Raw genomic sequence first — 11,666 nt, 5'->3', positions numbered from 1 at the left:
GAGAGAGAGAGAGAGAGAGAGAGAGAGAATAGCTATTTGTTCGTTTGCCAATCTGTTTCCGTTGATGAATAGCTAAAAAATACCTCAGTTATTACACAAAATAACAGAGATGTAAATCGAAATGTGGAGGGTACTTGGTATATAGCATCGGGCAAATGTATATTGAAGTTATTAAGGACAATCAAAGAAGAAAAAGTATTGCCAATTGACTAGGTATTATCATTACTATTATCAATACAAGCTAAGTTATAATCCTAGTTGGGAAAGCAAGTTTCTATAAGCCAGGGGCTCCAACAGGGAAAAAATAGCCCAGTGAAGAATAAAAAAACTATAAGAGAAGTAATAGACAATAAAAAAAAAAGGGTTTCAGAACGGTAACAATATGAAATGAGATCTTTCATATATAAACTTTAAAAACTTAAAAAAAAAAGAGGAAGAGAAATAAGACAGAATAGTGTGCCCGAGTGTACCCTCAAGCAAGAGAACTCTAATAATCCAAGACAGTGGAAGGCCATGGGACAGAGGCTATAGCACTACCCAAGACTAGAGAACAATGGTTTGATCTTGGAGTGACCTCATAGAAGAGCTGCTTACCATAGCTAAAGAGTCTCTTCTACCCTTACCAAGAGGAAAGTACCCACTGAACAATTATAGTGCAGTAGTTAGCCTCTTGAGTGAAGAAGAATTGTATGGCAATATCAGTGTTGTCAAGTGTATTAGGACAGAGGGATGTGGGAAGAATAGGGCAGAATATTTGGTGTAAGTGTAGAGACAAGACAAGATGAGCCGTAACCAGAGAGAGGGATCCAATGTGGTTCTGTCTGGCCAGTCAAAGGACTCTATGACTATTACTTTACTATTATGTTCGACCTGCTGCTATTATTATTATTATTATTATTATTATTATTATTATTATCCAAGCTACAACCCTAGTTGGAAAAGCAGGATAGGCCTATGCTACTAGCCCAATGGCTCCAACAAGGAATGCAGCCTAGCGAGGAAAGGTTATAGCAAATCAATTATATATAAGAAGTAACTAGAATATTTCTGAGCAGTAACAACGTGAGTGTATGTGTACATACACATGTGTATATAATTATTTTAAGTTTAGTGAAGGTTTTCTTCCTATCTATGTAGGGTTTCTCCGATACGTGAGTGGAGTGGGTGGAGTCATAATAGAAAATGGATCCAACGATATTTTATCTGGAGCTATTTATAGTTTATGATCTGGTTTCATTAACGTAATTAATTGACGTGGGCGTTTTCCTTCTTAATCTGGACACTTGTTGTGTCATTTAATAAGTTTAAGGGAAAAACATGGATTGGTGACAACAGTATTTAACACGCACGTGAATAGGCCATTATGCGTATATATATAACACGTGTTTAGCCATATATATATATATATATATATATATATATATATATATATATATATACTATATATATATATATATATATATATATATATATATAATCATCAGGCCATTGCTAATCCACTACAGGACAAAGTCCTCAGACACGTCCTTCCACACAGGTCTGTTTATGGTCTTTCTATGCCAGTCTATACCCGCAAATTTTCTTAGCTCGTTAATCCATCGTTTCTCATATATATATATATATATATATATATATATATATATATATATATATATATATATATACAATCTTTGTAATTCAACTGATCACCGAAACTGAAAACAAAAACGGACTGAGTAGCAAGATCCTGAGCAGCACGGCTATTATCAGCATTCTGAGAGAGAGAGAGAGAGAGAGAGAGAGAGAGAGAGAGAGAGAGAGAGAGAGAGAGAGAGAGAAACTGCCTAACAGACGTGCTATTTATGAATAACACTCTTGCGTTCCTTAGTAAAGGTTTCGTGCGTGCAGACTTGCTGGTATACAGTAAGTCTAGCTCGAACTAAAATTAGAGTTTTAGTTTCCTACTTGAAGCGTCTCTGTCTGGCAATCTGTTGGACGGGAATGCGATACCTTTTTATGCTTGATAGATTCTAGTAGTGTCTGCAACCTCACCATCCTTTGGGGGAGTCTATAGGTCTATCTAGTGTTATCAGCAGCCATTGTCTGGCCCTCCTGGTCCTTGGGTGGAGAGGTGGCTTGAATGCTGATCATATATATATATATATATATATATATATATATATACCTTCTGAGTGGGGATACCTTAACGTAGTGAAAGGGTTTGTGTATCTCCAGGATCAGCAAACTGTACTAGGCAGGGCCACCCCTATTAGGTTGGTTTGCTGTGAAGGATCAAACTGAAGTTTCCCACCATCACCAATCCGCAATAGTCTTTGTGATAAAATGGCCAAACCCCACACATGAATAAGGACATGTCTGATGCCTTTGTTCAGCAGTGGACTAGACATGGCTATATTTGTTGTATATTAGCCCATGGCTTAAAACATCCTGCTTCTCCAACCAGGGTTGTAGCTTATCTCTCTCTCTCTCTCTCTCTCTCTCTCTCTCTCTCTCTCTCTCATTGAGTCATTTCTTTATTTATTTTCCAGTGTCTCTGGTCCGGATGTAACCAGACCGTGGCGGTATAAGACATTTCCTGCTTTTCATGTGTTGAAATATTTGCCACAATTCAACAGTATTGCTTTACAGTTCAAATGAAACCATCGTTAACTAGCTAAAGGCTTTTGCATTATAGATTTTCTTGTTTTCCCTTTTTTTAAGATTTTAATTCCTAATATATTTAATGAAAGAAAAATGTCAATGGAAATTACCTACATTTTTTTCCTTGTTGAATGGCTTCATGTGTTTCAACTTCATTTCAGCTTAAGTTCTTTGCAGCAAAATTAATCCATAGATTCAAGTGAACTAATATAATTTCTTAGAAACAGTAAAACCAGATGAATATGAAATAATAGCTAGGTAAATCGAGGTCCGTGAGGTAATGTTCAAGTAAACTCAGGTTCGTGAGGATTAGATTACGGGAGACGTGAAGTGGGAATCCCGCTGCGGTTCCACCCTAGTTCAGAATAAGTGTTGCCAACATGGCGGGATTCGCGCTAATTCTGGCGAATTCTGAAACTACTTTGCGGAATTTCAAAATAATTCATCTGTATTTCAGTGTTTTTGTATGAAAGTTTAGGAGCTTATTTTATTATAATTCATTAAAACTGTACTATTATGCTCTTACTTCAAGAATTTAAGTGCTCTGAAAATAATTTTATCCAATAAGATTCTCTCTCTCTCTCTCTCTCTCTCTCTCTCTCTCTCTCTCTCTCTCTCTCTCTCTCTCTCTCTCTCTCTCTCTCTCTCTCTCTCTCTATATATATATATATATATATATATATATATATATGTGTGTGTGTGTGTGTGTGTGTGTGTGTGTGTGTGTGTTTGTTTATGTGTGTGTGTGTGGCATAAACAATTTTAAGTGTTAAATGACAGCTGCTTAGTAAGCAAAAACAATTGATATATGACCCATCCAAGAGGAAGCCCATTAAAATAGATAATCAAATTTGATTACCATTATTATAGATAAATACGTTTAGCAATTATACTGAACACACCACTACGGCGAATTGCTTACAGAATCTACACCTAAAAACAATCTTTTGTTTTTTCGTTTGAGTTGTTTTTATCCTCTTGTAAAATTGGTCCAAATAACTCCCAATCTTACAGGACAAGCTGGGAAGATTACATTTTGTTGAAGAATTGGTTAGAATCATTAAAGAAAGTAAAACTAGAGCATTTTGCATGATTTGTAAACATGAAATGGCTGCCAAACTCAGTGACGTAGGTTACCCCCAGGTAACACTGCCAAACATTTCAAACCACGTCGACTGTTTTCAAGTACACATCATACATCCATATACCAAAGGCACTTCCCCCAATTTTGGGGCGTAGCCGACATCAACAAGAAACAAAACAAAAAAAGGGGACCTCTACTCTCTACGTTCCTCCAGCCTAACCAGGGACTCAGCCGAGTTCAGCTGGTACTGCTAGGGTGCCACAGGCCAACCTCCCACATTTCCACCACAGATGAAGCTTCATACTGCTGAGTCCCCTACTGCTGCTACCTCCGCGGTCATCTAAGGCACCGGAGGAAGCAGCAGGGCCTACCGGAACTGCGTCACAATCGCTCGCCATTCATTCCTATTTCTAGCACGCTCTCTTGCCTCTCTCACATCTATCCTCCTATCACCCAGAGCTTTCTTCACACCATCCATCCACCCAAACCTTGGCCTTCCTCTTGTACTTCAAGTACACGACAGATAATAATTTAAATTACAAATATGGGCATTTCCTTGAAATGTTCAAATATCGAGGAAGAAAATAAATTTCCTTGATTTATTGCATAACACGTACTGCGTTTACAACTACCACCCAAAAAGAACCACCAGTAAAAATGCATTGAACGAACTGTAAAGAAATGCCAGTGAATGAATGTATTAAAACCTCTTTTTTATCCAGTGCTTACGAGAAGATATTGGTGATGCTAAGTATAGCCTAATAATCAATGAATCTGCAGACTATATAGTCACTGTTGTTTCAAGTTTGGTTGAAACGGTAGAATATTTTAAGGCTTAGAAAGGACATCTGGATACATTATCCCATTAGACATACGAAAGACTTCAAGATATAAAGGCTTTCAAGAAAACTGAAGGCTTGTCTAAGTGCTTCGATAATGCACAATTTGAAATTAACGCTGATTATGGTATGATACTCTAAATACACATAAATAGGTATAGGATTTCCCTGTGTGGTAGAACCAGCAAAACAACACTTAAAGTAACTAAGTATAAAGGTAAGGAAATAAAATTATTCTGCCATTAAAATAAAGTTTCAATGTAGTTATTAACCCTAAGAATCTAGCGGTTTCTCGGCTAAAAGCATGCTGGTTTCGACGGCTAGTTTGGCGAGTTTCAGTTGGTAACATTTAGCAACCCTGGCGTTTGGGCTCGGTCTTCTCTCTAGGTTACTTATCAACTTGTTTTACCCAATTTCCATCACCTTAACCAGTTGTAATCACCCTCCAAATAACCCTAGTAGAATAAAGTTAAAAACCTAGAAATAAAAACTATTACCCAGAGCCCGTGTCAAAGCACAAGGCTGGACAATCTAACAAACAAGCAAGCAACTGTAAGCAAGCAAAGGGCATTCAGGCAACCATTCATTTTCAGTTGTCAGTTGTTAAAAGGATTTCCTAGAGTGTGCAAGTCGACGTCTGTCCGTGGATGGTAGTAGATCGAAGCGCTTAAAACTGTATTTGATTATCTCGGATTTGTGTTTTGACAGGTATGGTTTTATTTCCTATTGTTTATGGTGAGGAAACTAATCTAGTTTATGGTTTCATTTCACTACCGAAAAGAATGTTATATCGCATTTAAAAATATTGAAACTAAAGTGATTTAAAAATAGCCTATAGTCCAATATTTCCTGTCTAATGTGTGTCAAGTAACACCTAGAAGTATAAAACCAAGGTAACATATCCCCGGTAAATGTCTTTGCTTTAAGAGTAAATTGAATGATTGTGTTAGCACTCGCATTGAATTTATTTTTTCGTTTATAACCCGTGCTTTTGCTATTTTTTTCCTTCTTTAAAATGGACCACCTCGCTTGTTCAACACTTTCAACATCCTTATAATTTCACTATTTTTATTATAAACTCGACTTGTACTGGCAGTGGAATGGTTTTATATTTTTCTCGCCGGTTAAGCAACTCTTGTGCAGGCGCAATTTTGTCAAGAGTAGCTTGTCCAAGATGCCAAGCCCCCTTCGTGTTGCCCAACCACTAGCAATCTCTCCCCCCCCCCCGGTGTTGCCCTACCACAGTAGTAAACTCCCCCCCCCCCCGGTGTTGCCCTACCACAGTAGTAAACTCCCCCCCCCGGTGTTGCCCAACCACAGTAGTAAACTCCCCCCCCCCCCCGGTGTTGCCCAACCACAGTAGTAAACTCTCCCCCCCAGTGTTGCCCAACCACAGTAGTAAACTCCTCCCCCTCCAGTGTTGCCCAACCACAACAGTAAACACACTCGGTGTTGCCCAACCACAGTTGTAAACTCCTTGGTGTTGCCCAACCACAACAGTAAACCTCTCCCCCCCCCAGTGTTGCCCAACCACAGTTGTAAACTCCTTGGTGTTGCCCAACCACTATAACAAACCTTCCTCCCCCCAGTGTTGCCCAACCACTATAGTAAATTCCCCCCACCCGTGTTGGCCAACCACAATAGTAAACACACTCTGTGTTGCCCCACCACAGTTGTAAAGTCCTTGGTGTAACCCAATTACAGTTGTAAACTCTTTGGTGTTGCCCAACCACAATTGTAAGGTCCTTGGTGTTGCCCAACCACAGTTGAAAACTCCTTGGTGTTGCCCAACCACAGTTGAAAACTCCTTGGTGTTGCCCAACCACAGTTGAAAACTCCTTGGTGTTGCCCAACCACAGTTGAAAACTCCTTGGTGTTGCCCAACCACAGTTGAAAACTCCTTGGTGTTGCCCAACCACAGTTGAAAACTCCTTGGTGTTGCCCAACCACAGTTGTAAAGTCCTTGGTGTTGCTCAACCACAGTTGTAAACTCCTTGGTGTTGCTCAACCACAGTTGTAAACTCCTTAGTGTTGCTCAACCGCAGTTGTAAACTCCTTGGTGTTGCTCAATCGCAGTTGTAAACTCTTTGGTGTTGCCCAACGACAATTGCAAGGTCCTTGGTGTTGCCCAACCACAGTTGAAAACTCCTTGGTGTTGCCCAACCACAGTTGAAAACTCCTTGGTGTTGCCCAACCACAGTTGAAAACTCCTTGGTGTTGCCTAACCACAGTTGTAAAGTCCTTGGTGTTGCTCAACCGCAGTTGTAAACTCCTTGGTGTTGCTCAACCACAGTTGTAAACTCCTTTGTGTTGCTCAACCGCAGTTGTAAACTCCTTGGTGTTTCTCAACCGCAGTTGTAAACTCCTTGGTGTTTCTCAACCACAGTTGTAAACTCCTTGGTGTTGCTCAACCGCAGTTGTAAACTCCTTGGTGTTGCTCAACCGCAGTTGTAAAGTCCTTGGTGTTGCTCAACCGCAGTTGTAAAGTCCTTGGTGTTGCTCAACCGCAGTTTTGGTAATTGTGTAGGAGACCTCCGCGCTCGATTTAAAAGTTTCTAAAAGTAGAAAACGAAAGAAAACAGTAAATTTGAGCTACAGTTACCTTGAAACTGTGAGATAATCCTCCTACAACCACCTAACTCTTACACAGAAAATGTAAGCATAAACCTACTACTACAATTATGGGGGACCCCAGTGGGAAGCGAGGTTTTTGGGTGGGGGGAGGAGGAGAAAAGTGATTTTTCGGGGCACTACCGAACTTAATACAACTACCTACCCTACCCTGGGGGCCATGTACCCCTACCTAGGCCTACCGGGGGGGGGGGGGGCTCCGCCCCCCTGCGACCCCCCCTTAAGGCCACAGTAATTTTCAGGGCACCACCGAACCTAAGACACCCACCTAACCTAGCCTATGGGGCCCTGTACCCCTACCTAGGCCTACCGGGGGGTGGGGGGGGGGGCTCTGCCCCCCCTGTGACTCCCCCCCCTGTGACTCCCCCTTAAGGCCACATTGAGTTTCAGTTCAAACGAAACAAATTCTAATGAAAACGCCTTTTGCAAAAAAAGGAACACAAACTTCAAATTAGTCTCAATATCTAACTTTGCGTTTCCAAACCATGTACCTTTGAAACAAGACACGAAAAAATTGCACCTCCTCTTCCTTTTCCCACGAGTAACCACACTACGATCACACCGGAATGCTAATTTGTTGTAATCTATACGGCACACATTTTCACAATTAGGGCACTTTTTCTCTGCCAAAATCAAACCATGACGTTGAGCAAATGCAATTAGCAAATCAACTTTCCCTGAATAATGTACACAAAAATCCCCATAAGAAATAAAGCAATTGTCACAAGTGACACAGTCGGAACGGGATGAAGGTCCTGCTAATTGCTCCATACTTCACGGCAAAATGAGCTTTTCAGTTTGAAAGGAGACCCGAGACGTGCAAAAATATTTCTCCGCGGAACTTCACGTAAACTGTGGTAACTGGTGGAAAAATAGCAGGGATAAGTGAAGTAATAAGTGTCAGCATTGGCTAGATTTGTAAAAACCGCCATGATTGGTTTTCAAACAGTGTGACGTCAAGAAAACACCTGTTATTGGTTAGAATAGCATTGAGAACTAGTCTGCCATACGCAGTAAGGCGGTGAAACAGCTCATTTTAGCCAAGACATCACACAGTAAACAAAAACAAACACTTAGAAAAAATCCAAGTGAAACATAACTATACACACAAATATCTTCGTTAAATAGAAGCTGCTCATATATTGACTATTATATAAGTGTTCTATATGATATAATAGTGAATTGTAGGTGTTTAAATTCTTCAAGATCTTCCGCGGAGCTCTCCTACACATTTACCGCAGTTTTAAAAGTCCTTGGTGTTGCTCAACCACAGTTGTAAAGTCCTTGGTGTTGCCCAACCACAGTGGTAAAGTCCTTGGTGTTGCCCAACCACAGTTGTAAACTCCTTGGTGTTGCCCAAGCACAGTTATAAACTCCTTGGTGTTGCCCAAGCACAGTTATAAACTCCTTGGTGTTGCCCAACCACAGTTGTAAACTCCTTGTTGTTGCCCAAGCACAGTTGTAAACTCCTTGGTGTAGCCCAAGCACAGTTGTAAACTTGGTGCTGCCCAACCACAGTTGTAAAGTCGTTGGTGTTGCTCAACCACAGTTGTAGAGTCCTTGGTGTTGCCCAACCACAGTTGTAAAGTCCTTGGTGTTGCCCAACCACAGTTGTAAAGTCCTTGGTGTTGCCCAACCACAGTTTTAAACTCCTTGGTGTTGCCCAACCACAGTTTTAAACTCCTTGGTGTAGCCCAAGCACAGTTGTAAACTTGGTGTTGCCCAACCACAGTTGTATGAAGTCGTTGGTGTTGCCCAACCACAGTTGTAAAGTCCTTGGTGTTGCCCAACCATAGTTGTAAAGTCCTTGGTGTTGCCCAACCATAGTTGTAAAGTCCTTGGTGTTGCCCAACCACAGCTGGTTGTATCGTGGCCACGATAGTACTCCCTCCCTTGTTGCATGCCCAACCATAGTAGTACCCCCCCCCCACCCACCCCCACCCTTTTGGTCCATCTGCATGCTGGTGCATTGCCACCGTACAGCTTCTGAATAATTCATTCTTTATGAATAGCCTTTTTTCTACATAAATATTAAAAAAATCATTTACTTTATATGATTCTCCACAAATTCATATATCCTGTCTTGGGTTTTCCGTTTGCCTTATATTTTTAGGAAAAATATCTCTATGATATAAACAATTATATCTTGCGAATAATTACTGCTGGTAATAATATACGTTAAGTTTATCATTGAGTCAATTCTACAACGTCTGGTGTAAAGTTCTCTCTCCAATTTTTCAATATTGTTAATGTAATAATTTTATGGATTTTGTTTTTATTTTCGAGAAGGAAAATCTGGTAATTGAATGTACATACAAATCATTCTTCTTCTTTCTTTGTTATTAAGAATCAAAACATTCTTTTCTTTCTTTATTAAGGATCGAAAAATTCTATGAATACACGATCGCTATAATCTTATCTACCAATATCAAAAGGTAAACTAGCAGGGCTTCGTTTATTCAGGAAATCTGTCTGCTTGAATATTAAATCGCTATATTAGCATTCTCTTATTAATATTAATAGATTGGCAGCATTTCGTAGAGCAGAGCTATGATGGTTGTTGAAAACCATGCACTGGAAATTCTGGAATGGTTTCTAGCTCTTAAATAATCCAGGTTTAATTTGAAAAAAAAAAAAATTACGTTAAAATTGCCCCTAGGACAAACTTTGTTTTTAAGCTATAAATTCACGAAGAATGAGCGATATTGTTAAGTGCGTAATTGGTTGTTTCAATAAATTTTAACCTATTTTAATCGATTCTCCATTCGGTTAATACTATTACCATCAACTGAAGTTTAAATCGATTGGATTTTAAATTTCTTCCTTTTGTATCGGTACATTGTCATTGTAATAGTTAGCGAAGAGAAACATACTACGTTTGAGACTTCTATTAATTGAATCCTGGAAATTTGTAATGTTTAAGACGCAGTAATACACGCATGAAAACCATGCATATTATGGCACGCTATATATCACTACTAGCAACTATTCAGAAAGACTCGAAAAACTTCCAAACACTAGTATCGGGCGCATGCAATATATCACAATTGGCAACCGTATGTAGTCACAGCAAACTGGAAATCTCTAACACATGATTGCGCCATCGTCATTTACAACGAAATTGAACTTTTGTCATTATCATATTTGACATTCTCAAATGTCAGCAGTAAAGGATATGTTTTCCCCCGTTTGTGTGTGTGTGTATGCGTGTTTGTGAACCGCTTCCTGGCCACAATTTTAATCGTTTAGTAATGAAATTGCATAGATGAACCCTTATGTTAAAAGCTGGAAATTATTAAATTTTGGAAGGTCAAGGTTACGGTCAAGCTAAATGTCAAATTCACGTAATCAGCCATAAGTTTAGACCGTTGTCACAGACTTCAAACTTAGTCCATATTTAAATGTGAGAAAATCAACGCCAATTTATACATGTTAAGGTCAAAGGTCAATGTCGAGCAAGAGGTCGAGAAATAAGCTGCGCTCTTGTGTGTGCCCCTCTAGTTTTTATCTCAACAAAAAGGCATAGGTTGCACGAGAGAGAGAGAGAGAGAGAGAGAGAGAGAGAGAGAGAGAGAGAGAGAGAGAGAGAGATTCCTAATTAAAATAAAATCCATAATTACGGGTATTTGTGACCTGGTATTCAAACCACAGTGATTTTAGTCAACTGGTCGAGTCATCACTGCAGTGAATTGGACCCGATGATTTTCATTTTAGTTTCCCTTATTGATCTATCACGCCACCACCTTCGCAACTAATTTGTCAATTGGTCTTATTTGGGTCTTTTCCATTGTTCCACAATGTAAGTTTAATGTGTACTGAACGTATTTTGACTTTAGATGTGTGAATCTTGTGTATTTCAAAACTTTGTTTCCTTGTGATGATTAATTTTAGAAAATAATGTGAACAAGAAGTTCCACTTGCTATTGAAAAACTAAAAACTAATTTAAACATTAAATTTTATTAAAAATCATGATAATTTTAAGCGAGAATATATGGTATTAATAAGGGCGAGAAGCAGCTTTTTCATTTTTTAACGTGGCAGTGTTGCCAGGTTGGCCTTTTTCAGGCCAAAGACTTCAAATTTGGCCTTTTTTTGAAAAAAATTGGTTGACCGTTAGTTATATCCTAAAAAGAAAGTTTGGCCTTAAATGTTATATTTTTGGCCATTTTTACTAATAGGCTGGCCTTTTAAAGCCACAGCCGATTAGAAGTTGGCCTTTCCTCACTTAGAAAACCTGGCAACCCTGTTACGTGGTAGAGGTCGACATGACTCGAGCTGGTCATCCAGTAGCTGCAGTGTTTTATCTGTTATCCGGTTTTAGGGAGAATTTCCTTATGTCTATGAATATGATTCTTGACAATCTGCTTTTATATATTGATACGATGTTTGAAACAAGTATTTTAATTAATTTTCAAATGTTGGAGAGTTGCATTATTATTATTGTTACTTGCTAAGCTACAACCCTAGTAGG

The 11,666-nt window shown here is 39.3% G+C and overlaps 1 protein-coding gene across 1 annotated transcript in view; it reads left to right on the top strand.

The window, feature by feature from the left end:
* The first annotated feature begins 4,947 nt into the window (after positions 1 to 4,947).
* LOC137652154 (uncharacterized) overlaps positions 4,948 to 11,666 on the top strand; it is a 67,095-nt gene continuing 60,376 nt past the window's right edge. Inside the window, exon 1 of the mRNA XM_068385359.1 lies at positions 4,948 to 5,271. The gene's annotated coding sequence lies outside the window, so the exon portion shown is untranslated. The remainder of the gene's footprint in view (positions 5,272 to 11,666) is intronic.

The sequence above is a fragment of the Palaemon carinicauda genome, chromosome 13, assembly GCF_036898095.1.
Source record: "Palaemon carinicauda isolate YSFRI2023 chromosome 13, ASM3689809v2, whole genome shotgun sequence".
Taxonomy (NCBI): domain Eukaryota; kingdom Metazoa; phylum Arthropoda; class Malacostraca; order Decapoda; family Palaemonidae; genus Palaemon; species Palaemon carinicauda.
Note: the sequence above shows the minus strand (reverse complement) of the source record. Positions and strands in the feature narration are given on the sequence as shown.